This window comes from Heterocephalus glaber, unplaced genomic scaffold (assembly GCF_053883595.1).
Source record: "Heterocephalus glaber isolate CG9 unplaced genomic scaffold, H.glaber_assembly_v1.0 deba00001606, whole genome shotgun sequence".
Classification (NCBI taxonomy): domain Eukaryota; kingdom Metazoa; phylum Chordata; class Mammalia; order Rodentia; family Bathyergidae; genus Heterocephalus; species Heterocephalus glaber.
This window is the reverse complement of record NW_028258377.1, coordinates 10,060,099-10,087,574: the sequence shown is the minus strand read 5'-3', so window position 1 is coordinate 10,087,574 and position 27,476 is coordinate 10,060,099. Positions and strand designations below refer to the sequence as shown.

The 27,476-nt window shown below is 40.3% G+C and overlaps 1 long non-coding RNA gene across 1 annotated transcript in view; it reads left to right on the top strand.

Moving 5' to 3' along the window:
- Positions 1 to 27,476, top strand: part of LOC110344441 (uncharacterized) — a 261,618-nt gene that overhangs the window by 71,964 nt on the left and 162,178 nt on the right. Inside the window, exon 2 of the long non-coding RNA XR_015444738.1 lies at positions 8,383 to 8,510. This is a non-coding gene — a long non-coding RNA (uncharacterized LOC110344441). The remainder of the gene's footprint in view (positions 1 to 8,382; positions 8,511 to 27,476) is intronic.

Sequence of the window (27,476 nt, the reverse complement as noted above, 5' to 3'; positions counted from 1 at the left end):
TCAGTATCTATACTGTCATCCACTGTATCAGATTTACCCTAGTGCTGTTCCATTCTGTGGTACAGCAATGACTACCAGGCAGAAGCAGAAGAACTTCCCTTTTGACATCCAGGAGAGGGAACTCTCCTTAAAGCATAGAATAAAAATCCTTCTTGTCTCTTAGCTCAACAAAGCCACTTTTTTCCCCTTAAATTCTTTTATTGGTACATTTTAGGTATACAATACATTTATATTTATCATTGGGTGCTTATACCTGCACATGATGTATCTTGGTTCTTATTTTTTTCCCCATTACCTGTGTGCCCTTCACCCCCTCCACCCTTCCCTCAACAAAGACACTTTATGTGATCCCTCTTGACCATAGCAGTTGCCAAAGACCTGCCATGTAGCTCTTTGCTAACTAATTGGAATCTTTTCTGGGACTTGAGGGACAGAGATGGTTTACTATGTGTGCTGCGGGGAAAAGCAAATAACCAAATAAAACTGGAGAGAGGGGAAATGAAGCAAGCACTAGTGTTCACCAGCCCATGTTTTTGATTGCCCACACTTAACACACCCATTTCCTGTACTTATATGTCAGCACTCCTGATACATGCATGAAATTCTTACACTTTTTGTAGTCAACCAGGATCTCTGTGTAGGGGCAAACTGTCCCTTCAGATATGAACTGTCTGCTGACATAAGGCCAGAGAGATCTGGATTTTGTGGAGCCTAATGCTTACACAATTTTCTTAAAATACTACTAAATTATAAACACAAAATTGGGCACATAACAAGGATATTTACTTAGAATGAGGAAACAAATCACAAGAAATTATATATTTTAAAAAGATAATAAATACCACAAACGTCAAGAAATCTAGAAAAAAAATTTATAATAAGATTTATTGTTAATTTAAATGCCTGACTCATCACTTTTCCTACATTTTGGTGTGTATATTCTTTGATCATATCTTCATATTTCTGTAGAGAGAATATAAAGTATAATCTTTATCTTATTTTTTAATTGAAAGTATAGAACATTCTTTCAACTTCACAACTAGTTTTGTTTTGAAGATCATAGTTGTTCATGTTTGTTGCATTTTCTTGTCCAGATAGACCTTTCTGCCTTGGGACAAACGCTAGGAGAATGCCAGGCCCTGGATCTCACAGGACATGGGCCAGATTGCAGCCTCCATGTCAGCCAGTCAACCTGGTTCTTCACACCTGCCGCTCCCTCTCTCCTTCCCTACCACTCTCATCCTGGGCCCAGGGGGTGATTAGGTAGTGAATCCTGGCTTATTTTAGCCACCAAGCAGAGAGCAAAGTAGCCTTCCATTCAGATCTTTCTCCCTTGGGTTGAAGCTACACTCCAGATGGTAAGATGTGGTTCAGGAGAGGCAAATACCCCTGAGGACCAATGAGGTGAGGAGTATAATAGAAGCCATCTTATGCTTTTGTCTGGGTTTCAAACTTACTTTCAGTCTAAATTAGCTTGTGATCTATGTGATTACCATACAACCTATGTGGCTTTGTGATAACTTTTGTGGCAAACATATGGTGTGATAACCATACGGCCTGTGTGGATTTTCTATAAATACATTTTTACCATAGAGAAGAACATATTTTTACCACCATGGGATTAGCACATGCTGTTTGTACACTACTATGAGATTAGCACATATTTGTACCAAGTTTCGCACAGCATAAGACATAAAACCTTCGTCCACTTTCCCCCTCATTCTCTGGCTCCATGCTTGTGGACTTTACCCTGGGCACTGCTCTTCACAGAGCTGTCACTAGAGCTCTGAGCTCCACAACTGTCTGTGACCATCACTCTGCTCTTCTAGAACACTCCATTTGGCTCCCCAGCTATACTGGGCTCCAGATTGCTGTGAGTTCCAGTGCTGCCACTGGGCCCCTGTGTTCTCACTGCATGTTGGCCAGGTGAAAGAAAGATCCTGCACCATCAGCACCACCTCCAGCTTCCAGCTTATGCCATAGGTGAGCTCTCCTTTGTCTTCCTGTGACTGTGGTAAATACTCAGTAAACTATTGCATTGAGGAAATTGTTCAACTCTGAGGATCTTTGTTTGGCAGAAACACTGGCTCCCTTTGGCTCTTCCTATCCACCCACAGGGTGGCCTAACTCAGAGTCTTTTGGCCTCGAGAGTGGGCTCCATGTCTGCTTGAGACAACCAGGCAGGCAGAAATGATAGCCCACTGATTCTGCACCAGTACCACACCAGGAGTGGAGCATTAGACCCCAGGTGGGGAGGTTCTCTGTGTCCTGCAGCTGTGCCTTGTGTCCCCAACACAAATGAGAGCACACTAAGCTGAAAGGGCCCATGGAAGTGAGGGGCCCAGACACTGGAACTCCACTAATTCACAGCAAATCTACTTCTTCTTATGACTGAAAAAATCATTAAAAATTCTAAACCATCAGTAGTCAATGGTAAAAAAAAGGAATAGATCAATAATTCTATTTTACATGGAGACAAAGGAAGTGATGCACAGTAGCTATGGCTGCTGGGCAGAACTGGAGAGGCCCTTGTGCCCAGCAGTGGGATGGGCCAGTGGACTTGACATTGCTCTACTGAATTTTCTGGAATGGAGCTTCTATTCTGATTTCCTCTATGGCCACACCTGAGGCTTGTTGGGTGATGATGTGTATACTCTCTGGGGATGTGCACCTTTTGCTGTCTTCTTCCTAACACCACAAATTCCAAAGTCGAAGGAGTGCATTGGGAATTAGGTATATATGCTAATGTCAGCCAGCCAAGAGCTATCTTTGGCAATAGAGCTTCTTTGTAAATTTAGTGATTGTTTCTAGGCAGTTTGGTTCTAACCGAAGGACCCAAGTTTAGATGTTTTCTCTTCTACATGTTGTATTTATCCACCTAGCCTGAAGTTTAGCCTTTGCGCCTTGAATCACTTTAAGCTAATGACTTTATTTGGAAAATCAGGAGCAGTAAAGGTCTTCTTGATCCCAAACTTATCCTAGATAAATCTGCCCAATAACTTTGATAGTGCCCTCTGTTAGATAGGAAATACAAAAAAGTGGTAGAGAATGTCACCACTATGGCAATGAGGCTTACCTTTCATCTAAGTTATTTGCGTTTTCTATGACTAACCCAGGGTTTGTGTACTCACTGTGTATCCTGGCTGCATCAGCAGGGTGGCTAGTTTCCTAAATGGGAATAACAGGTCCTCCAAAGTAAGGATTATAAAAGATGGAGCTATGCTGGAAGTAACTTTAGTCTAATTCAAGAATTTGTACTAGATGCTTGTAGTTATTTGGATTACGTTAAGCTGCAAGTAACAGAAAACCAGACTAAAAGCAGCTTACATCTTTAAAGGATAGTTGTTTACAAATACAAAAAATCTTTAGGCGAGAGATTATAGGGTGGTTCAGAGCGTTAGCAATGTCAAGGCTCTATGTTTCCAGGGTAAAATGATTTTGTTCTTCCATTGTGGGTGAAAAAGATGTTTGATGAATCTTCAGGCAACCTACCCTCAGGTAACAGGTTGCCACCCATGGTACAAGGGCAGGAGTGGCAAAAGGAGAACTTACTCCTGCAATTTTCCTTTATTGTGAAAGAAAAATCTTTCTTAGAAATTCCCCCCAGAAGATTCCCCCTTAGCCTCACTGGCCAGAACTAGGGCATATGCCCATGCATAGAGCAATTGTCAGCCAGAGGACTGGGGATACTGGGCTGAATTAAACCACCCACCTCTGGTGTGTACAAAGGTACCTCTCTCCCCTGAGTACATATCTGCCTAAAAAACACAATTCTGTCTGCTAGGAAGATTGAGGGGTGGCTGAGGGAAAAGTATCTGCATAAAGAGAAAAATAAAAAAAATTAGAGAAAAGGCAGCACCCAGCAAATGTCAAAACATTTATGTAATCTTTCTGGAGATACTCTAAGTGAGTTTAAGAGCCACTTGAAGTTTCTATCCACTGATTGGAAGCCTGAGCAGGAGACACAGACAGACAGCAGAGAAGAAAAACAACCAGCACACAGAGAGATGGTAGAGCAAAGCAATGAGAAATGAAGAAATGACAAGGAGAGGGGAAACTGGAGAACATAGACATGGCACAAAAGAGCATCCCTCACCTTGATGTTTATAATGAAAAAGTTATTAAGGGCCTCTGCAGATTATTTGGGGAAGGAGGAAATGGAGCAAGGGGTAGGTCCACAGAAAAGGCAGTCTCTGGGCAGGGGTCAGTCCAGGTCTTCCGGGACCTAAACGTATATAATTGAAAAGTCTTCCTTAAGAAAAAGGAAAAATGTGGATATGATATTAGATATGAATATCTAATTTCTCTACTGAAAATGAAAGAAGTCTGAACAAGTTACAAATTTAAAAAATACAATCCATCAAAATACATTACTTTTATTAACTATTTGACACAAATCTTTAATAATTTAACTCTTTGAATTGGGCATGGTGTGACACACTGTAATCCCAGCACTCTCGGAGACTGTGGCAGGAGGATCACAAATTCAAGTCTCACCTAGATAACTTAGCAAGATCTCAAAAAATCATAGCCAGATCTCAAAAAATGAAAAAGTCTGGGTATGTAGCTCAATGTGAAGGCCCTGGGTTCAATCCCCAGTACCAATAAATAGGTATGTAAATAAATCAAATTAAATTCAAATCTCAAAAACAATCTACCTTTTCATACAGATGACTGTTTTACATTATTTTTGTAGAAAACATAAAATGACAAATCAGCATAGTACTAACATAGTTGGTATTTTTTTAAAAAGTATTTTTATTCTGATTAGAATACACAAAACATATGACTTTACACAAAGATTTCCTCCCTTGTAGCACAGTGTCAGGCTCTATAAACATAGGCTTTCCTATAAAATCTGTTTCACCCACTTCTACTCAGAAGAAGAAAAATCATATATGATATAATTATAATTACATTTTGGGTATGTTCCTGACAAGGGAAAATTTTCATTCTAATGTGAAAATAAGAACCAAAATCCTCTGCTTAGAATTATAGACATCTGATGACGCTTACCTGGATCAGGTCTAACTTCACCTTGTAAGCCTGCTTCTTGTTCACTATCCTTCTGCTTCCAGTGCCAGGCCCCCAAAGCAGTACTTACCGAATATGCTACCCCTTTGTCGCCACGAGACGAGACCAGGTGGCCTGGCAGAGCACAGTGGCAGTGTCCCTGAGTACCATTCTTACTCCATGTGGCTCTGAGAACAAGCAAACCTCATAAACATATTTCTCCTAACCCAAACTAGAAGTATTCAGTAGTCAACTCCCTCTGAACCACATCCAAAAAAATCCTTACCCTAGAACCACTGAAAACAACATGAAAATTGATAGAAAGGAAGTTGACATGGAAAGAAACAACAATTCTAACAAATTGTGGTAAAAAAAATTTAGTTTTTCAAATTTCACAAAAACATATGACCAGGTGAAAACACTGCTAGGCCTCCCCCCAGACCTAAATCAGAAGTGTCCTTTGTTCTGCTAAAACTACTTCTGTTTGAAGGTAACAAATGGTATAGGGGACAAAGGCATTATTAGTAAATAATTTCACCATCTGAGTATTTGTGCCATGGCCCAGTACTGTTTCCAGCTTCCTGACTCAATTGCCCCTCAGTGGCAAAGGTAAGGCACCAGGATTCTCACCTTTGTTGTTAGCTTAACCTAAAAGTTTTTCTTCCTTACACATTGGGTAAATTCACTCCAAGAGCCTGCAATTTCTCTCAAGGAAGTGTTTAGTGATCTTCAGAGCAAAGGTGGCTTCTCTCCTGTTTCTTTGATTTATCACTGCATCCCTTTCAAACTTTTCTCATGCACCTCTGGAAGTAATTTATTTAGACTTCGAGTTCTTTCCTCTCATGAGGTATGTTACAACATCCCCAGTGCTCAGCCTATGTACACAGATGAGGCAGCTCTGGAACTACATTAAGAAAGAAACCTGAAGAAATTATGCACTGATGTTAGTATAATTAATGTCGTGTTTTAACATATCAACAACAGCAGATACAAGTTTTGAGCATTTAAGATGTGGCAAGCCACATTATAATCATTTAATGTCATGTCATTTCATCCTCACAATAAACTTAGGAAGTAGAGACAATTATTATTCATCCTCCATAGAGCTTCCACAATTGAAGCAGTTGCACAACTAGTACAACGCAGAGCCAGGATTGCAAACTAGGTCTGTATAACTTCCCAGGCTCATAAATAGTACATTCTTCTCTTATATGGAGATCTTCAAGGCTGATCCTATAGTGATTATAGGGTACAGGAAAGTCAAATAAACTACTGTCTTCTGGTTCACAGCCAACGTCACTAGTTGATTACGACACTTGTCATCTAGTTTGGATGTGAGGTCTACATCTACCTTCAGGTAGCTATCCCCTAATCACTGGAGGAGGGAATATTTGAAACCTGTTTTTCTTCATGTACCCAGTCTGTCCCTTTAGTTGAGAGAAGAGACATGTGCTCAGGCTTACAAAAGGGCTGCAGTCTCCACTTTCCACCCAGTGGACTTTGAACTACCCTGTGAATGATAACCTCAATTCTGGAAGTGCACTCTTTCTTGAGATATAAGACTAGAGGATATTCTCAGCAACTTAGTATGATCTAGACAAGCTATCATAATCATGAAGTTTAGAGTTACACTCAATATTTCTTCCAGTGATCTTTTTCTTCTCATAATTCATATAGATACAATGAGTGTATGTACTTATATATGTGTATATACATATATAATACAATTGTATATCATACAATATTCCTAGCAGGTATGACTATACAAACAGACCAATTAGGGAACTATAATTTGGTTCCTTGTTCTTTTCTGTTTTGGGGAAAACAATCTATTTTTTCAATTTTATGATGATTTATTCTTAGTCACATTAGAGCTATTAGTGGCAAAGACTAATATATTAGAACACTGAAAACTGAATTTGAAAGATAGTTTACTTCTCAGAATACTCCAAACTAATTTACATCAGAAAAGTATGAAATCAATTTGTGCCAAAATGAATAAAAACACCTAATGTGCACTGAGACGAGGAATGCTTCAGTGCAGCCACTAGAAATAAGCAAATGACTGACAGACTAGAAACTCTTGCTGGTGGTGCCTGTGGCTGCTCCTGTGCTCCAAGCTTGGCCTCCCTCCCACTGCCCCAAGTGGCTGCCAGGACCTTCCTGGGGTACTTCTCACAGACCTCCTGGTGAACCCTGGTGCTTCCCTCATGGTCCTTATCTTTCCTTTCCCAGACTTACCCAAGTATGACGTTCATATATTGCAATTTGCTTACTCTTCTTCCTGTCCCAACAGTTTCAGTCCCTCCATTCATTCCTCTCTCACATCCTGAAATGTCCTACTGAAAGCTTACTCATATCTTACGAAGTGAGGTTGGTGGTCATACAGCCTAGATAGAAGATCACCAGATAGAAAGGATAGAAAGCAGACACTAGTGTCCTTGGTGTAGACCTACAATGAGTTCTTTTTGTGAACTTGAGTGAGTCCCCTGCTTTTGCAATAAAAATACCAAGATCAGTGTTCTGAGTTTCCAGATAACCAAAGAACACACTAGCAAATGGAGAAACGATCAAGTTTGTCTGCAGCAATCGCCAGTATTTGAAGCCTACATGTTACCAAAGGGCCTCTAGCTCTAACTTTGTGCATCCCATTTTTGAGTTCTAGACCTTCTACTGCTAAAATTTAGTATCCCTTCCTGTCTTTCAACTCAAATTCTGCTTGATTCTTGTCAGTGGGTACTAATCTCTTACTCCTGTCTCATAACCAAGTTGAATTTCAATCGAGGTCTATAATTCACTTCAATGCAGCCCACATTTAAAATCCTTAAAATACAAAACGTGACCCCCAATTTCAAGACAATGGGAAAGCTACTTTAAGACTGGCCCTGGTAATGCAGCAGGTCTCAACAAGTGTCAGGTGAGCTGAATTGAACAGAGTGGTGGCCCTCATGGTACTTTTCAAATCAGCCTCTCCCACCATTCTGCTACTGGTAGGTAAGATATAGAACAAGAGGCAGGTGAGCACTAGACAACACTTCAGAAAGGCAACAACCCCACCCTCTGACCTTTGGAGTGAGTAGAAAGGGAAAGCAATGAATGTGTATTAAGTACCTACTGTTTGCCAGGCAGCACTAATGCTCTACTGACTTAGGCTGACTGCTAAATTTTCCAACAGGGCACACCATCCACATGCCTGCCATACCACTTAAAGTTGAAGGGTGTTGCTTTCACCTCTTTGTAATTATGGCTGTTTTACAAATTCTCCCACTTCTCTCCTTCCTCTCTGTGCCACTTTAGTCTGCTTGGTCCTGGCCACAGCAGTGCCCTATCCCCTTGATTACACTTGTGCTTTCTGTAATCTTTCTCCAGGTGCCAGCCATACAGAGAGTTGAAGATGTGAAGTTAGAGATTGCTTCTGTATAATGGCTTCCCATCACCTTTAGAATAGTCTTCAACTCCCCACCTTTTCCATGATGATCTGTATCCTGCCTCGTACTGTAAGTTTTTTAGTACTTTCCCACCTTTTTTTCCCTGCCTTACTTACCATAGTTCATGCCAGAGACACTACAAGGACACAGAAGATCTTTCTAGGCAGAAGGAATAGCACATAAAGGCCTCAAAACTGGGAAGAATGGGTGGGCATGTCAAAAGGTTTAGAAGGAGGTGGCGTTATATTTGTGTGTTCCTGAGTTAAAGAGTACTGAGTCCAAATCTTGTCTCCTTTCATCTTGAGCTGTGTAACATTCAGCTTCTACTTTAGGAGCTCAAAGAACTCTCTCTATCTGCTCACAAAGGTGGAAGGACTAAATGATGTATGTAAAGTGTCTGGGGGTAATGTAGGGCATTAAGAGCTTGATAAATATTAGTGTACAGGGGAGGAGAAAAAATGCTGGTTTATTACTTGATGATAGAATTCCTGTTGGAGACAGGAAAAGTTTTGGCTTAGCAAATAATGATCATTTTTAGTCTGTGTAAAGAGCAGGGTAAGTTGAGCTAGAAATGAGAGAGACAGTTATCTGATAGTCTCTGTATTGATGGGTATTGGGAGGATTGGAGGTAGGCTCTGAGGAGAAGTGAGAGAGCCTGCATAAAGAAGAACTGGGGTCAAACAACAAGGTGGGAGGCTCTGTTTTCTGTAGAAGGACGGCCTCAATTAGAGGGAGTAAAAAATTGATTCTTTTCACCTTTACAGTTTTTATAATGTTCTGATGGAGTTAATGTACTGTCTTACAAAGTTTGTAAGAACATTTGTCCATATTGAACAGTGAAATTTCTTTCCTTTTTGCATTATTTTTAATTTATTTTTAACTAGTGCATAGAAACATATAAGCCGTACATATTTGGTATACCATATGACATTTCAATACATTTGTATATTGTGTAATGTTTAAATCAGGGTAAACATATCTTCTCAAGCATTTGTGAACTCTTTATGGTGAAATATTCAGAATCCTTTCCTCTAGCTTTTTGAAATATGTGTTACATTACATTGCAATAGGAAATCAGTCCATGCTACTCCTATCAATAACTTCGTACCCACTGATCAACCTTGGTCTATCCCTCCCTTCCTCCTATGTCCCGGCCCGCGGGTAAGTCAACGGAGACCCTAGAGGGGGAGTGAGAATGACAAGAGACAAGAGACACGAGAGATGGAGACAAGACAGGTTTCTGATCAAGTCTCGTTTATTGCAGAAGCTGCTACAGCATATATACCGTAAGGCTAGAGGGGAGGAGCAAGGGGAGGGTACTGGGGCTACTTCCTTGTTGCCGGGTAGACTTGCTGCAGGCCCAGACATGCCCATAAAAGGCACTCAAGAGTTCTAGCGGGGGGGGGGGGCAAGGCCCCCCACACATCCCAAGCTCCTAGGGCAGAGAAACTGAGCTGGTCCCAGCACCTGGAAGGAAGCTCCCCAGCTGCCATCCCAAGCTCCTAGGACAGAGAAAGTGAGCCGCTTGGGTGCCAGAAGCACCCCCCCACACCGTAGAAATGAGAAGACACATAAACAAGCCTCAAAAACAGACTTCTGGATCACCTACAGTAACTCCAAAGGGAAATGAGATGGAACAATCTGATACTGAACTACCTGGACTCCCTGAACTGGCAACAAAAGAGGATCTGGGAAAAATGAAATCAGAAATAATTACTCAGCTAACAGCAAAGATTGTGCTCATGGTGCAAGACATGATTAATAAATCTAGAGAGGACACAGATAAAAAAATACAGGATCTGAGGAACATGATGGGATCCCAACATAGGAAACAAATGGAATCCAGAAAACAGATGCAAATAGATTTCCAGGAGATTAAAAACTCCATGGAAAGTCTGCGCAGCAGAATGAGCCAATGTGAGGATAGAATTTCACATATAGAAAATAAGATTGCAATTAGTGACCAGGAAAAGAAAACTTGCTTTAAAATTGTAAGGGAACAAGAGAAATCAATCCAGCAGCTGCTAGATGATGCAAAGAAGAATAACATAAGACTGATTGGAGTCAATGAAGAAAGAGGAGAGAGTGCAGATGACATAAAAAAAACTGTTCACAGAAGTGATGGCAGAAAACTTCCCAAAGAGGGGAAAAGAACTTGACATACAGATAAGTGAGGCATATAGGGCTCCAGCTTGCCTTAATCAAAAAAAATCTACACATAGGCATGTAATAGTTAGGATTCCAGAAATCCAACAGAAGAACAAAATTCTACAAGCAGTGAGAGAAAAGAAACAAATCACATACAAAGGAAAGCCCATCAGAATCACAGCAGACTTCTCAATGCAAACCCTCAAGGCAAGAAGAGCTTGGAGTGATGTATTTCAAGCCCTAAAGGAAAACAGCCTCCAACCCAGATTGATGTACCCTGCAAAACTATCTTTCAAAATTGATGGAGAAATAAGATACTTTCATGATAAAGAGCATCTCAGGAACTTCATGAATATCAAACCTGCACACCAAAAAATTTTAGACAAAACCCTAGGAAAAGACAATGAGGATCACAACCCGAGGAAACTCAGCAGAATGAACCCATTGGATGTGACAAATTAAACGCAAAGGGGGAGATTCCAACAAAAAGAAAAAGTCATGACAAGACTTTTAAAACTTTTAACTTCATCTCCCTAGTGAGTGTATAATTCAATTTTGTTATTGTACTGATTAGTATTTTTCTGATTCTAGAATTGCACACCATTCCTTGTGCTATACTGGCTATTTATCATCTTCTTACATCTACATTTTAATTGGGCTGTCTATTAATGAGCTCTAAGAATTCTTTATATATTCTGCTCATAGGTTATATGCATTGTAAATATGGTCTGTTTAAGGACTACTCTTCATTTTAATGATGTCATTTAAATTTCCAAATTTTGATGGAATCTCATTTATCAATTTTTTTCTTTTATACATCATGTCTTTTGTATCCTAGGTAGTTCTCGCCTACCCTGAATTCATAAACATGTTCCCTTATAATTTCTTCTTAAAGTTTTATACTTTTAGACTTTCATATTTATGTTCATAGATCCCTTCAAGTTATTTTCATGTATGGAAATAAAGGGTTGAGGTTAATTTTTTATATACAGATACCAGGTGTTCTAGTGCTGTTTGCTGAAAACACTGTCCCTTCCTCGGCTCTTGAATTGAGTTTATCTGCTATAAAATGCTAACGTTAAATAATCTTTCAAAACTCAGTGGACCATGTATGTGTGGTTCTATTTCTAGATTCTCTGTTTTCTTCCAATGATCTGTATGTCTTTCCTTACACCAACACTGCCTTGATTACTGCAGCTTTAGAAGAAGTCTTAAAATTAGGTACTAAAGTCTTCCAACACTGTTTTTGTTTTGTTTTGTTTTTTAACTTTTCTAGGTCCTTTGTACTCCTACATAACTTTTAAATTTCAATATCCAATTCTTCATTTATAGCAAGTATACATGGACCTGAATTTTTATATATACCTTGTGTTTTCTAATCCTGCTAAATTCAAATACAGGCTCTAGGGGCTCCTAGAGATTTCTTAGTATTTTCTCTCTAGATGATCATTTCATCTACATATAAAGATTTTGCTTCTGCCTTGCCAATCCTATCCTAATTGTGTCATTTTATTGCCAGACTATTTTGGTGGGGCCTAGGTTTCAAAGTTTAATGGACAGATAAAGAGTAGGCATATCTGCCCTTGTTCCCCACCTTAAGGAGAAAGCATTGTGCCTTCTCCATTTATATAAGGCGTTCTTGCTGGAAGTATGGAGTACATGTCCTTAATCTGTTGAGAAGGTTCTGTTCTACTTCTAGTCTCCTGATAGCTTTTACCATGAACAACTGTAGAATTTAGTTCAATACCTTTTCTCCAACTAGTGACAGGATCATATGGCTTTTTCCTTTTCTCTGTTCAAATGATGACTTTTGGGGGTGGATCTTCCAATGATGAACCAACACTGCCATCCCTATAACAAAACCACCTTCTACATACTGCCACATCTGACTTCTAATAGTTTGTTTTGTTAAACAAATTTCTATCTATGTTCATACTTTTTTCTTCTATTATCTTTATCCAGTTTTAGGATTAGCATAATGTTGAGTTCCTAAAATGAGGGGAGAAGTGTTCCTTCTTTTTTCTGCTTTAAATGTTTGATATAATTTATCAGTTAAAATGTATATGAGCCTGCTGTTGTCATATAGGTAGGTTTTCAAGCTAGGAATATACTTTTTTTAATAGGTGCTATTCAAATTTTGTATTTCCTCCAGAGTTAGTTTCATTAATTTGTCTTCCAAGGTACTTCTTAGAAGTTGTCTAATTTATTTCAAAACAAATTTTTGTAATATGCTTTCTATATCCTTTTAAATTTTGTAAAATCTGTGGTAATGTCTCCTAGATCTTGGTATTGTAATTTAAAAAGTGTATAATTAATATTGTGTAGCAGGAAGAAAAGGTCTAAAGGAGCAGAGGAAGTGGGAGGGGTAGGGGAAAGGAAAAAAGGGAAAAGAAGAAATATGAGAAAAGGAAAAAAATGGAAACAAAGTCTTTGCAAAAAGGGAAAGGTTGGAGTGAGGATGAAGGGAGGGCAAGGGAAGGGGGAAAAAAATAAGAACCAATAGACTCATGTAATGGTACAAGATCCCAATGTTGAATGTAACTGTATTTTATACCTAAAGCATACCAATAAACTTTAAAAAAAAGTAAAAAACCCAAAATATTTGCTTTTTTAATGCTGTCTCAAAATTCACATACATTTTCTGCCAGCCCCTTCATTCTTTTTTTCCTCTTCCAATCATATATTTTCAAATATCCTAACTGCACTAATTAATTCTTTTCTATTTGATTTTTCCTGTTAGTGATCCCTTTAATTGCATTCTTAATTTCACTTAATATTTTTTCAATTCAAATATTTCTGTTTAATTTTTTAAAATTGTTTACGTCTTTCTGTTAGGTTTCTCCATTAGATTATTGAAGTGTTTGCATTTTCCTAAAGCTCATGAGTTTGAGTTGACCCATATTGGTTACTACATGGTCAGTTTTTGATGCCTTATTTTGACCATTAGGTGAGGTCTTGGGTTCCCTGAAAGTTCTTGATGCTTGTTGATGTTATGTCATTTGTGTCTTGAAGGAGTAGATGTTTATTCCAGTCATTACTATCTGGTGTTATTAGTACCTATCTTTCCAGGCATTCTAACCAGGTTGTTAATTTCCTCTGAACCTGTATTCATTTTCACTGTGTGGACACTAGATGGTGCTGTAAGTCCACATTTGCCACAGGCAGGTGTTGGCATATTGTTTCAGCACTTGAGGGCAATCCAAGCCTAGGTTTGTCCCAGTTCTGTAGTAGGTTTGTTCAGCATGAACTGGCAGAGTACCTAACAATGGTAGTGAGTCCCCACAAGCCTATGTCAGGGAGTGGAGTTGGCTGGGATGAGCCCAGTTACCTCATCCACAGTCACTGGCTTATAGTCAAACACTGCAGGATTTTGCTTGGCTCTAGGAAGAGTCATTTTTGAAGGACCAGATTCCCATGCCATGACTTTGTACGCACCTTTCTTTTTTTCTTCCAAGCAGACAGTACTCTGTATTATGTTACCTGTGATTGAGAGAGGAATGTGGTGGGAAATCCTAGCCACTAATGCCCTAATGCGGTGTCACAGCTTGAGCCCACAGCCAGGCAAGACCAGTGCAGTGTTGCAGCAGGACCAAAGCCCACACTGCTATGGGCTGCCTACTTCTAAGTGGACTCATTGCCTAAGATCAACTAGACAGGTGATGCTGGCCAAAATAAAAGACTAATATGTCAGACTGGTGCCACATGTCTCTGCCTGGCATTGGGGCCATTCTAGGAGCTTTGTATATGGCCTAGGTATGAGGGCCATTAAAATCTCCCTAGGGTTAAGTTTCACCAATTTGGCAATGTGTTAAGGCCTATGCTTACCATCTACCCCTAGCAAATGGAGTCTTATGCTAAGCTATGCTCCCTGGGGTTGGGGTAGTGTCACTGAAGGCAGTTCTTTGGCCAACTAGCCTTATACCAAGCAGGGTTACAACTGAGTCTCACAGCTTCAAATACTTGGATAATCTCAGGGGTGTACCCATGTCCATGCTGCAGCTGGTAGTGATGAAGGTGAAACATAAGCCTTTCCCACCAGGGTGGAGGTTTCTAATTTTTAGGAATGTTTTTGATCTTCAGAAAATTTCTGCAGATTTCTCTGCTGGGGCAAATATAGTGACTTCACCTGTGAGCTCTGGCCTAAGTCTAGGGGCCTTTGTTTTCTGTCTTTTGGTTGGGTATCACCAACATGGGCCTAGAGCTGTGGTCCAAGGCCAATTTTATATGTTAGTTTTAACCTGCTCTACAGTGTATGGAGTTGGTATTGGAATCACACAATATGTATCCTTTTCAAATAGATGTCTCTTACATAGCAGTATGGATTTGAGTTCCCTCCATATATTCTCATGCCTAATAGATTATTTTTATCACTGAAAAATATTCCATTGAATGGATCAAAGTTTATCCCTTTGTTTAGGTGAAGAACACCTTGATTATTTCTGGATCTTGATAATTATGAATAAAATTGCGGCAGTTGTTCTTGTATAGATTTTTGTGTGGATATAAGTTTTGAGTTCTATTGGGAGCATGATTACTAGATCCTATGCTTTTTTAGCTTTGTAGGAAACTCTCTTCAAAAGTGACTATATGGTTTGTATTCCCACCAGCATGATGAAGGTTGCTATTGCTTCAGGGTAGCATCTGGTGGTATCAAGTGCTTCGATTTTAACTATTCTAAAATTTATTTAGTGATGCCTATTTTTTCCTATTTGCAGTTCCTTAGTGACATATGACCTCACACATCTTTTCTTGTGCTTACTTATTATCTTCTTTTAAAAAGTATGTGATCCAACCATTTATCCATTTTTAGTTGGGTTGTGTTATTCTTATTGAGTTATAAGAGTTCTACATGTACATATCTTGGATACCAGTCTTACTCAGATGTGTTTCTGCACATATTTTTTTTGAATCTTTTCTTCTCTGTATGATAACTGTGTGATCCCAGCAATATAAAATTTTGAAAAAGTAAAGATTACAGGAGCACAATTCATGACAGGTAAATCTTAGAAACAGCCCATATATCCATCAACAGATGAATGGATAAAGAAAATGTGGTATTTATACACAGTGGAATACTACTCTGCCAGAAAGAATAAATGAGTCATTTGTGGTAAAAGGGATGCACATTGAGACCATAATGGTAAGTGAAATAAATGAAACACAAACTTAAATATCACATGGTTTCTCTTATATGAGAAACCAAAATTATAAATAAAGAGTTAAATAAAGATAATAGGAATTAGGGAGATAGATCTTTCTCAAATGGGAAAGTGGCCAAGAGGTGGAGGGGAAGGGAAGGAGATGAAAAAAGAACTAAGATGTCTTATGTACTTGTACCAACTCCCCACAAGTAATGTAGTCATTATGTACTGTGAACATAATAAAAACAAAACAAAACAACCATACAACTGTACAACAGTGAATCATTATATAAACTGAGGACATATGTTCTTAATGTATGGATATTGGTTTAGCGATTGTAACAAATGCGCAACACTCATCCAAGATGTTAATAAGGAAAACTATGAAGGGAGGAGAGACATGGGAACTCTATGTAGTATCTGCTCAATTTTTCTGGATATCTAAAACATTCCTAAAAAGAAAAGTCTATTAGTTAAAAGAAATGTGGGCCTGAAGATTTTGTATGTTGATAGTGTTTGAGGGAAATAAAGTTAATGTGCAGCAGAATTATGGTTGCTGGTGTCAGAAATCAGTTGGTCAATTCAAAGGAAATAAGAGGTGGTAACTGGAGAGACAGGGGCAGTGCAGAGATTCTCGCTCTCCAAGAATCTCTAGATGAATTAGTAATGAAGGCAAAGGTGCTAATGGAAGTTGTATACCCTATTATATTTGGATTTAAAATATAAATCAGTTTCAAATAAATCTCAAAGGATTAGATAACTTAGAATGCTACTGTCTACCCCTTCATTTCTGCCTGCGGTATTTAAGATCACGTGTTTTCCTGTTATCAGAAAGTACTAGATGCAATACAATGAGTTCAGATATTAGTGTAAGCAAATCCTTGGCTATTCTAATCCACTTGTAGTCCAGATATTAGTGAAAGTGACTCCTTAGCTGTTCCTCTAATCCACTTTTAGTATAGACAGTGTTCACTTCGGGAGGTTATCCAGGACGCCCTTCTTTGCTAGTGTTCTCCACTCACTCTGCCTTCAAGTTTTTTTGTTTTTTTTTTCTTTTTGTCCCATGGAATCAAACCTCTGTTTTCTGCTGTGAACTGTCACACCTGCTGCAAGTTCTCTGTCGTCACTCTCAGCGTCCTCCAGCTTGTGTCCAGTGTGTCTTTTAGGTACTTCTCTGTGGATGCCCTTAGAGCCTGGTGATGTTGTCCACCAATCCTCTGTGCTATCTGATCACATACACTCTACTCACAAGGCAGGAGAAGAGGAAAGAAAAAAAGGAAAAGAAACCTTTCTTTGCCATATGAGCTGTTACTATCATTGTTGGTAGCATCTACAATGCCCTGATTTTTTATTGATTTCCTGTCCCTGAACCTGTCCTTGGGTATCCTAATAATCAATTTTCTTCCTTTGAAGTGACTTGAGTTAGCCGATCTCCAAACACCCGACCATCTTTGTATAACTCGAGCAGGAGCAGTTCATACTGCAGGAAGTAAGGCAGCACTGGCCCAGGTACAGTTCTTTCTGCAGGAGCCAGAACACCTGGCATCTGCTGTACTTATTACTTAGTGAGACATACTTGAGAAAGAAGGCAGCCTTGACAAACTTCCGCTGGGAAAGATTCAGCTGAATGGAGCTGTTATCAGTATTGGGGGACGTGCTCAGAACTGATGCAGTACCTTGGACTGCAGTGAGCTCTCCGTCGCCATCTCCCTCTCCCTGATCTGTTCAGTCAGAAGGTTAGTGCCTCTGGGTGACTGGTGGTCTAGTGAGAAGACTAGGGCCAGCCTGCCCACCAGCATCCCATTTAGGCAGACCACCTTCATTCATCAAAGGGTAATATACAGTTTCTCTTTCTACCCTGAAGCCCAACGTAAACAGAAACCTTACTGCCAGTCCTTAGGCATCAGAGCCCTTTTATCCAGTTCCTCAATATTAACGTTTCAAATCCAGAGGGCTGGGCTGGGGATTTAGCTCATTGGTTCCGCCGCCTGCCTTGCAAGTGCAAGGTCCCCAGTTCGATTCCTGGTACAAAAAAAAAAAAAAAAAATCAAGAGGGTCACAAGAAGAGCATCTTGACTCCAATTAGCATCCTTCTCATAAAATGACAACAAATTAGGAAGGACAAAGAGTATAAAAATCTTGTCCAATTACACAGAGTTCACAGTGCCATATCAAAATGGGCACTGAGCTCTGGTCCCCTTTCGGTCACCTCATGCTTGCCAGTGACATCACTCTCTAGGGCCTTAGTTTCCTCATTCTGCAAAGGCGATAGGCCACATCAGAACAAGCTCCCTAAACCCTGGCTCCACTTTGAATTACTTGGCAAACATTATTATTTTTAATTTAATGAGTAGGGATTCCTGGGTCCATTGGCATGTATACTAAGTTTGGAATCTCTGGACTGTAGCCCTGAGCCCCTGTGTGCTTGGGGAGCTTCCCTCTGATGCTGAGGCACCCAGCTGGATGTTCAACAAAACCATGCTTGGGAGCCACTGACCTAAATGGCCTCTAATGACCCTTTGTGGTAGGAGTATTTATAAAATATTTAATTATATTTTAATAAAATATAGACATTTTTCAGAAAGGAAGAGAAAATAATTTCTAAGGGAAGATAATTCTACCAAAGATCTCTAAGCTGTCATTTGTCATTATGAACATATTTCTGAGATTTATGCTTTTATTGATTTTTATAGTTATAACCAGACTACAAAGACACATCTATATCTTGTATGTTTCACTTAACATTATCTTAAAAGCATTTCCCCATGGTTTATGTATTTTGCATAGTGAATGTTTCCAGAGTAAATTACATTAGTTGCAAGTACTGGGCAGGCCCTTCTTTAATCTGCCACTCCCTTTTATTGGGTATGTTTAGCTCAGTGATTTGGACCACTTGCTTTGTTGTATAACCTTTCATCTGAGGGATGTGAGAGGAAAAGATGACCCATCTAATCTCCTTCTCTGGCCTTTGTGGAGCTCGGATAACTCACTTTCTGCTCACAGATTGCCCTGCTTTGGCATTTGTGCCAGAGGGGGTGGAAAAATCATTGAGTCAAATGCTTTTAAGGGAATCCAGCACAGAGCATTCTCAGTGGCTTCTTGACTTATATGAGTGCCCAGTATCATTGTTGCTGATTGAACAGACTAATGGAGAAATGGATGGATATGGCTTAGAAAACACCTCCTGACTATTCCCCATCAGTTCTTTGTTTTTTGTTTCGTTTTTATCATTTGCTATGGCTTGTTTGGCCATTTTAAGGGCTTTAGTGAGCTTCAATATTAAGTGAAATCTCAGGTCAGGAAGCCCATTCATCGACCCAGTCATAAGCTCCTCAGACTGAATAACAGGCAGAAAACTCAGGGCTGACCTATGGGCAGAGATAATGCTCAAGAACTGGTAGATCCAGAACACCACTTAACTTCTCATAGGTGACAGAGGTTGGAAAATCCAGCTAACCACTCATTTTCCTAGGAGGAAGCTGAGACTCAGAAAGGCAAAGGAACTGGTCTAGGATTTCGTGGGGCATGAATGGCAAAGCTTGTGGACCAAGACTGGTGCCTTTTCTAAACTCCTGTTGTCCTACACAGATGCAAGTCCTGACACAGGGTATGTGTGACAGCTTCCCCTTAAGAATGTTCTGAGGGTTCACAGTGGCCCCATTGCTTCTCCCAACTACTAGCTTTGCCTCAAAACCCTTGTCAATCTATGTGCACATGCTTATCCTGCATTTCCTTCCTTTCTTTTCTGTTTTCCTCCCTCCTTGTTCCCTTCTTTTCTTCCTTTCTTCCTTACTTTCACAGAGTTTCTTGAATGTTAGGCAAATGCAAGGCACTCTACTAGAGTTTCACAGATTCACCCGCTATTAGACTGACAGACCAGCCCACAGGCCTCTTTCTCTCCAGTTTGACAAATAAAATATAGGGCCATAAAGCTGGGTGTGGTTGCATACACCTATAATCTCAGTGCTCTGGGAGGTTGAGGCAGGAGGATGGTGAATTGGAGTCCAGCCTGGGCAACTTATTGAGTCCTTATCTCAAAAAAGAAAACAAGAAATGGAAGGAGGGAAGGAGAGTTGGGGATATAGCTCAGTCCAAAGGCTTTAGGTTGAATTCCTTGTACCAAAAAAAAAAAAAAAAAGGTTTGGGAATTATGGGAACACAAGGAAGGTCCCCCCTGGGAAAAGTGGATGAGGGGCTTCAGGACATGTGTAAAAGACCACAGGGTATTCCATGGAGGGCCAACAAATGCACAAGAAATGCATTTAAGATCATAGCAAGAGAACAAGGAGACCATCTTAGTCACTGCTTCATTGGGACAAAACACTCAACAGATAAAACTTAAGGGAGGATAGGTTTATTTTGGCTCATGGTTTCAGTTTATGATCAGTTGGCTCTAAGGCACAAACAGGTGGTAGCAGGGAATGGCAGAGAAAAGCTATCCACCTCATGGCATCCAGGAAGCACAGAGAGAAAGGAGGAGCTGGGGACAAGAATACACCCTTCCAGGTAATGTCCCAGCAATCCCCCTCCAACCAGATGCCAGCTCCTAACAGCAAGTCAGCTGTATTGGCTGCATGATTCAAATCAACTCCTAAACACATGAGACATTTAGGGAATATTTTAGATATAAACTAGGACGTTCTTCCCCTGGCAATCCAAAGACTCACGTCCATCTCATTATGCAAAATTTAGTCCATCTCTGAGTTATCAAAGTCTTAACTCTTCCAGCATTGCTGAAAAGTTCAAGTCTAAAATCTCCTTTGAGACTCAAGGGAAACGCTTATCTAAGCTCCTACAAAAATGAAAAAGAAATTTTATGTACTTCTTATGTACAATGATATAGAGTAAGTATAGTAAGTGCCCAAATTACAAACATTCAAGTTGTAAACTTTCATAGATATGAGCCCACCTTACATTAAGAAAATTTGTAGATGCAAACAAATCATGGAAGTAGCCCATATGTCTGATGGACATAGTCACAATTGTGCTGTGGTGTGCTTACTGTACAATTTGACAGTGTACAGTAATACAGTGCTCAATCAGAGTCCAGGCTGTCCAGAAACAAGAGGAGAAGCAGTGTTGATGTGGAGGGTACTGCTAGGAAACACAAATCAATAACCATGGAAACAAGAGTGAAAACACTGAATTGTACTGTACCATCATTTTAAGGTAAATGGAAAAGTAAAAATAGTTTATTTACAGTATTTGTGTGTGTGTTTGGTTTTTTAATGCTTTACATTGTCTATTTGTTTTAAAGGTATATAAGACTCACTTTGTTGGACTTAGGAATGAATCTGACTTATAAACATTCTCCCAGAATGAAACCTCTGTTGGGGACTTACTTTATTCTCATTCCAAAGGAGAGGAATAAGGGAATAGAAAGAAATCGGGCCGAACCAATTTTGAAAATGAGAAGAACATACAACAAACAATAAACCCTGTAGCTCCATGTCCAGCACTCATGGAAGGTTGTGACACAGAGGCTTTGAGCAAAGGCTTTGGACAGCTCTTCCCCTACAATATTTTTTGTTGCAGCCCTCACAGCTTCTTTCTTGGGATGGTTTTGCTCACTGTCTGAGACTTTTCCTTAGCCAGACTTTTTCTATATCCCTGGCACCTCCAACTTGCTAGGATCTCCACTACATTTCTGCCTTCACTCTCACAGCATCATGCACTGTCCTCTCAGGGGCACATTGCTTGGCCTCCCAGGCCTTCTTCTGAAACCTCCATGGCTCCATAACTCTTGCATCATATATACCTGTAAAACCACCACCATGTGGATGATGCCAAAGTCTACTGATAGCTTTAGCAGTAGCCAGGCCTCCTTCAATCATGACTGTAGAGGCCTCTGAATGCCTGAACATCTGTGTACTATCAATCAAATCTCAAGGGACCAGTTTCCTAGGTGGTGGTTCTTGAGCAGGGGGTCCAAGGCCTCTCTTCTCAAATGAAAGCTTTATAATTTTCTACCCTTGAGTCTGTGAAGGCTACGGTCTTGCTAATTCCTGGGATGCCTTCAAACCATCTTTTCTGTTTTCTTGATGCAAAGTGCTTGGCTTCTTTGTAATGCTAATCTTTTTAGCAACCACCCTCTCTATGGCCCCAACTTTTCAGGATCTTCTTTTCTGATAAAACTGCAAACTTTTCACATCATTTACTTCTTCCATTTTCTACTGATTCTCACTGTAGATCTGGATAAAAGCAGCCAGTATTATCTATGCCACAGCCTGAAAGTTAGGCTTTCTTGAAATTTCCCCCACCAGGTTATCACACTGCCCTTTATCTCACTCTCCTGCAAAATCTCAGAACAGGGGCAAAATGTACATAAATGTCCTGCCAGAGTATAACACACATGACCTCTCTAGTGCACCTGCCAGTAGAGTCCAACTGAAACCTTCTGGGCCTGGCCTTTACTGTCTATATTCCTATTAGTATTTTGGTCTTCAGAGGTCTGACCAGAATCTCCCATCATGCTCAAGCTCAGCTTACGACATTGTAGGCTTCTCTAGCTGGCTTCTCCAAACCTTTCCAGTCTGTCTACAAACCAGTTCCAAAGGCTTTTAAACCACAAGATTAGGTAATCATAGCAACTGTCCCACTTCTCTGGTACTAATATCTGTATTAGTCACTTTCCCATCACTGGGACAAAATACCAGACACCAACAACTTAAAGGAGAAGTTTATTTTGGCTCATACTTTCAGTCCATGGTCATCTGACTCCAAGCAAGCAACAGGGTGGCAGAGAGGGATGGTAGAGGAAAAGCCACTCACCTAAATATATCTTCCCAGCTCCTAGCCCAGGGAACCACTTTCAACCACCTAACAAAAAGTTACCTACATTGCCCCCATCATCCAATCATCTTTCAGACACATGAGACATAGGTGGAATATTTTAGATGTAACCTATAACATAGACAAAATGGAAAGCATGCAGGTCCTAAGTGAGCTTACTCTTAACTGATCATTAAATTTCTCCTAAGAGAGTGGGGAGGGGCACCATCATGGTGCACCTGGCACATGTCTATGGGAAGAGTGAAACCTGAGTGAGAAGTGCTGGTGGTGTAAGCCGAGAGGATGTGCTGTGAGATAGGCAAGAAGTCAGAGAACATCTCTGTTGCAGTACCTCCTGCTACAGGGCTACCGAATTCCAAGGGGTGCCCACTTACTGCTCTAAGCCTGCCCTCAAGAGTCCTCAAAGCAGGCAATAAATAAAGTGACAGCTCTTATCCTTCTCCTACCACACAGCCTGGGTCATTGATTCCCCGGGACAACCAAACTGGCTTTCAGAATACAGATGCTTCAATGTTTCTCACTGAGCAGAACCCTGCAGCCTTAGAAGGTGTGGCCTCTGAGCACTGCTGAAATGAAACGTGTGCATCTACAATGCAGATTAATTGGGTTTTTGTATCTCTAAATTCATTATTAATGGCCAAAAAGAAGTCACCGTGCTGTTTTATTTTTTCTTGTTATCTAAATAAAACAGACATTTAAAAAATACAGTCCTTAAAGGATACTGCCAATTTTTCTTTCATCTAAAAAATTCCCTGGTATAAAATGCTGTGGTACCAATTTATACTTAAAATTGCAGATTACTGTTATTTGTTCTTCATTGTTCTGACTCAAATGTGCTGTCTTGCTTCACAGATATCAGATGTGCATCCCCTTAGAAAGTGTAAATGGCAGGCTAGGGATGCAACTCAAGCTAGCACTTGCCTAGCATGCCCAAGTCCCTGGGTTTGACCCCCAGCTTTGTTTAAAGAAAAAGACAATATTAAGTTTGCACCTAAAGCAAAATGTAGTGATGGAACTCATCCTTCTGTAAGATGATATCTCCGGGACACTGAGCATGAAGCTACTCATCGCAGTGAGCAACATATGCCTGCTCCAACAGGAGAAAGCTATGAATGTGGATGAGCTGAAGGCTCCATCTGAGCCTTGAAAGGAAAGGAAGTTTACTTTGGTTGAATAATGCTGAGGGCCTCTTAAAAGTGCGTATATAACTAGGAAGAAGCTATTGTATTCAGCTGTGCTCTTGGACATCTCCACTCTTCCTGTATCTATTAGACAGGCACCCAGGTGGGCACTGAGGTGATAGAAAACAGGACTGATAAGTTTTCTGGGGAGGAATCAGATAATATCCAGAATAGAACTTCCCCATGTGGGGCACTTCTGTGAAAATCCCCAGGCAGCTGGTAGAGGGAGTCAGGAAAAGCAGAAAACACCTACTACAAGTGTTGACTGGGAAGGAGAGATGGGGACCAACTTTGCTCATTGTGTACCACCTGAAAGCCAACAGTATCCTTTGCTTTGGGGGTCTTGCTGCTCATAGTGTATTGTGTACTAAAACTTAAATGTCATGGTAGTATTGTTTTTATCAAGACAAATAATAATCTAAGCTTGTTATAGGGATAATCTTTTATGTGGGGAGATTGGGTTTCATTCCTTATAAAATCATTTCCACTTAGGTCATGGGCTAATTCTGGGTGATTTCTTCTATTGCCACCCTTCAAAAAAGATCACTAGACATTATCAACTAGTCTTATCTTTATCTGCGTTGGTTACTAAAAGTCCTTAGAGTTGTTTGTTAGACATACAGCCTAGATGCTCTCTCTTCTCTGCACAAGCTGGGAACAGTGACAGGGCAGACAATGTAGAAATAACAGGAAGTGAAGAGAATTGCAGTTGCTGAGTGGCTCTTTCACATTTCTAATTTAGTCCTCACCACAAATCTCAGAGGTATGTTTATTTCTGTTTTCCAGCTGAGGACACTCACATTCACATTCAAAAGAAAGGAATGTAATCAGGGAAAACATGGTAGGCAGAATTCTCTCTCTCTCTCTCTTTTTTTTTTTTTTGGTACTGGGGATCAAACTGGGGTCCTTGAGCTTGTGAGGCAGGCAGTGGGTAGGCAGAATTCTAAGATGATTCCTAGTGGCACTTGTCTTTCTAGAATTCCCTTCCCTTGATTGTGTGCAGAGCCTTTGAATAGGATGGTCTTCAGTTTCCTAATTAGGTCATGTTACAAGGAAAAAAGGTGGTTTAGATGTAATTAAGGTTACTCCTTGGTTGACTTAGTGTTAGTCAAAAGGGACATCATCCAGGTAGACCTGACCCAATTATATTAGCCTTTTATATCTGTACAGAGAGATCAAAGATAGAGGAAGTAAGAGATATGGAAAAAATCAACCTGAGGAATTGATATGGAAATTCAACCCCAGGGAGATTCTCCATTGTTGACTTTGAAGATGGAGGAGTCACTGAGAGAAATGCAGATGGCACTAGGAGGTGAGAGCAGTCCCAGTAGACAGTCAGCAATAGAGTGGAGTCTCAGTCCTACAGCCACCAGGGGATGACTTAGGCTGATAACCACATGCACTTGAGAGCCCAGGCTTGGGACAGGAAATCACCCCAGTTGACACCTCAAATGCGTCCTCGTGAAACTCTGAGCAGAGAGCAGTACTGGACTTCTGATGTATAGAAACCAGGAGAAAGAAAATGGGTGTTGTTTTAAACCACATAGTTTATATCTATTGGTTGCATAGCAGTAGAATGTGAAGGCACAAGGTAACAAGCTAGAATTTAAATTTGAGGCATTCTGGTCATAAGGACATTCCCCTCCCACTACAGAAGCTGCCTCTGCCTTCCGCTCCATCTATGGAAAGAGGTGAGAAGTGTTTACTGGACAATTAGATTCTACAAGTAGTTATTGAGAGCCACTCTATGCACAGCCCTAGAGTAGGCAGTGAGTTTACAAGATGATTAAGACTGGACATGAGCATGCCTCGAAAGCGCAAGGTCCCGAGTTCGATCCCCAGCACAAAAAAAAAAAAAAAAAAGACTGGACAGCATCCCAAAAGGGGCTTTCTGTCTAGCATGAAAGACAAACTAGAGGCAGATGGTGATACTATGAGGAGGCCTGTGGCAGTCATACAAACAGTGTGCTGTAAGAGCTGAGTTAGGGAAGGCTGTGAGAAAAGAGACTCTGGGCTTGGTCCTACAGCCTAGGTTGGAAGCCATGGGAGAGAGAGGGAAGTGCATGTGGGAACAGAATTGGGAAAAGCAGAGTCACAAAGCACACAATATTTACATGCAATGATAGGTAGCATGTGGTATCTGGATTGCTAAATATATTCAGAACAAGTGGAAGATGGAGCTAGGAACATGGATTAGAGCAGATGGAAAGGGGCATTGCATGCCATGATATGGCAGTTGAGCTATTTCCTCCAGACAAGAAGAATATCTCTGTTCTGTCAGCCAAGTATTTCCATGGACTCCATAAAGCTCAATAGGCAACTTAGTAGATAACATTCTAGGCTGTCTTAATATTTACTAAACTGTAGGCTCCAAGAGCTCAAATAGTTGGTGTTCTATTGGTTATTTTTTCACTTCATTTAATCTGTAATTAGTTCAACAAACATTTCCCCATTTAGCTCTTACTGGACACTGTCTGGCCCAGGGCATACATAAATTCCAAGTTGTTGGTAGAATTGCAGGCTACTTTGATCCTACCTTAGTTTGGGAGGGGTTGAGAGGAAATAGAAGGGGTTAATAAAGCCTTTTCAGAAGAGAGGAGATAGAATCTGACTCCTGGAAAGTGAAAAAGGAAGAGGCCAGAAAATATCAAAGGCTTCCTTTTTCCAAGACATTCTGGAATTCTCCATGCCCAAGGGACCCACTGCTTCTGATGAATAGCTGTCAGACTTCAGCAGGAAGATTTATGCAGGCTACCGGGACAAGTTCATAGTTGGCAATTGTGCCTTGCTTAATTGGATGCTGAGAGCAGAATTTCTGTGCATTCTTTGCCTTAATTACATAATGGATTTTATTTATTAAAATTTGACATAATGACACCATATGAAACAAAATATTTCAAGGAGCACTTTGGCAGAAGAGTGTTTTTTCCTGTAGCAGACCTCACCTCCCCACTCTCAGGGTTAGAGCTTTTCAGCCCATTGTAAAACAGAAGTAGAAATGTAGGGAATTGGAATTGTTTTGCATCTTCACTATAGTGCTTGTTTTGTGAGGTTTTTAGACAGCTCTGACTAGCTACCATAAACTAAATGGTTTAAGCAAGTCATTTATTTTTCACAGTTCCAGAGACTAGAAGTCCAAGGTCAGGGTACCCAGCTTGTTTGGGTTGTAATGAGGGCTCTCTTCCATGTTGCAGATTGCTGATTTCTCAGCTAGCTCTAGTGTCCCTTTTCACCAATTCTGTAATGTCTAGGTTCTACCCTTTTGTCCCCATAGCCTTAATGTCTTTAAAGGCCCTACCTCCAGATACAAGTATTAGAAGTTAGAGCTTCAACATATAGAATTTGAAGAGACACAATTTTGTCAACATCGGTGGATATATAAATTTATTAAGACTCATGAATTTGTATACTTTTAATGAGTGCAGTTTATTATAGATAAACTATATATACATAAAATTGTTTCTAAAAATTGAATAGGCCGGAAGCAACCAGATTTTGGCTCTGTGGATTTAATACAAACCTTTAAAAAGGTTTAGAAAGTTCTCACTCTAGAATGCAATGACCAAGTCACCTGCTGCTTAGGGGAACAGTCGCAGCAGGAGTCACTCTTCCTGAAACCCCTCATCCCACTGGGCTTGCAGCTGCGTGTGTGACCAGGTCCCACAGGACAGGTATGGATGGTTTCTTTGTACCCCTGGTCCTAAGGTATCTCCTGCCCTTCCTCAGAGAGCTTTGCACACTGTAACTCCTGCACTCCATTTGGCTATGGAGGC